This window comes from Peromyscus leucopus, chromosome 2 (genome assembly GCF_004664715.2).
Source record: "Peromyscus leucopus breed LL Stock chromosome 2, UCI_PerLeu_2.1, whole genome shotgun sequence".
Lineage (NCBI taxonomy): Eukaryota > Metazoa > Chordata > Mammalia > Rodentia > Cricetidae > Peromyscus > Peromyscus leucopus.
Window position 1 is genome coordinate 1,182,310 of NC_051064.1, and position 2,003 is coordinate 1,184,312.

General features: G+C 38.2%; 1 pseudogene; it reads left to right on the forward strand.

Annotated features, from left to right (window-relative positions):
* Positions 1-466: 466 nt before the first annotated feature.
* On the forward strand, positions 467-1,626 carry LOC114696353 (annotated as a pseudogene).
* The last annotated feature ends 377 nt before the right edge of the window (positions 1,627-2,003 follow it).

A 2,003-nucleotide genomic window follows, 5' to 3' on the forward strand; every position in this document is an offset into this window, starting at 1 on the left:
TTTACTTCTTCAAGATCAACTTCTATAGATCCCACACAGAAATAGGCTCACACAAAATACTTCATGTATTAATTAGCAACATTAATCATTCGATAATATATATCTATAGATATACACACTTTAAAACACCATTTTGTATCTGATAAATGGACTAATTTACCTGTTAATTTGAAAAATATTTTTTAAAAGAGGAGCAACAATGCTATTAGTATCTTAAGAGTTAGGTTCTGCTGATGATAGAAGCACCCTCTAATTACTGTTTTAGACTCCGGGCACAACATTCAGTATCTTACAAATATTTTTGTATACTTAAGCAATTGCTCTAATCCATGGTCGGAAGAAATAGCAACCCATTTCTGACAAGAAAAGTGATGTTTCCATGAACTTGCAGACTGATATGTGAGATTCAAATCCAGGTATTCTAGCTCTTTCCCACATGGTCTGCACCTCCAGCTCACCCACAGTAATGGCAACAGCTGAGGTACTGAGCACCATGAGAAAACTCTATGAGGGTAAGACAAAAGAAGTGTATGAGTGTTAGATAATTTAGAAAGAATCCTGCAGTACAAGGACCAGATTATAGGAGGAAGCTGTAATTTCCAGCTGTTACAGGAAGCCAGTATCAAAAGTGCTTTCACTGGGAAATGTGGGGAGACCGCTTTGATTGCACCCCAGTGAGAAATGATTCCAGTTGAAAGGCTGTGCCATAGAATAGCAACTGCACCCTTTACCAAAAGGAACCCTGTTGTATAAGGGGTATAAGTTTTACCTATTGAAAGTGGAGTTACTCTTCAAGGATGATGTCAATAATGATCCACAATGGTCTGGAGAGCAATTCATTGCTACAAAATTTTGTTTAGCTGGATTTGTTATAGGCCAGACAGAAATGGACATCATGAGTCATGTTACACAGCTGTTTTTGAAATACTGGAGAAATCCTGGCTGCCCTAGAACAATGGCTGATGTAACGACTGGATTTAGTGTTGATGTAGCTACCAGAGATTATTCTTGCTGATGTTATTGATAATGATTCTTGGGAACTTTGGCCATTAGGAGGTCAGAGTTATCAGGAAGATAATCATACTGTGTTTCAAAGTAAGTCTGGAAGGACCCTAGACGATAATGAAAAGCTTTGAGTGGGTTGCAGATCTAGTGGAGTTGCTTCTGAAGTCAATCAGCGCAGGGTTGTAGGACTGATAAGTTCAGCTTCTGACCTTGGTCACTGTGAAAAAATTAGGAAGTAAGAATACCTGTGGGCATTTTGGGATTCCATGTGAACTTTGAGTAGCATCTGCCTATAAAGGGCCAGATGAAACTTTACAGATTAAAGCAGAATATGAAGGGGATGTGTTTACTTACTGTACTTGTCCTGGTGGCAGGTGGCAGGCAGAAGCAATGGTCCATTTTTTGTATGTTCACTCATCACACCATACTGGGGTGCTGAGGGTGTGTGGTTATCTCTTGGAAAGATTAGTCCAGTTTGCTGCAGACATATTTTTGTTAAACAACCATTTAACATATGCCAAATTTCAAGCAAGCATATTGAACACATGGTTATCCTTAAAGCAAGCTGATGGGTGCGGGGTTGTGGGGCGGGGGAAGAAAGTGCAATTTGTTAGAAAGTAATTTTAACTTTTAGGAGAAATGTTACATAGTTCTAGTTTGGATAAGAAAATTCAGGCAAAATAATATTACATCAGAGAAAACAATTCAGTATACTAGAGAATAAATGCTTGTCTAGATTATTGAGTTGAGAAATCACTGGTGGCTTTTTGTTAACATTTTTTAGCTCTACATAGTGATGTGTGCTTGTAACCTCAGCACTCCAAAGGCTGAGGCACCAGGATCATTTTAAATTCAAAGCCAGGCTGTACTAGGTAGTGAGACCCTATATTGAAAAATAATCCCTACAGTTAGCAAAATTGGCATGGCATTGTTAAATTAAATCTCACCAACATTGTTGGGTAGATACATAACATTAGCAAAGAAATGTTGTATGTGGG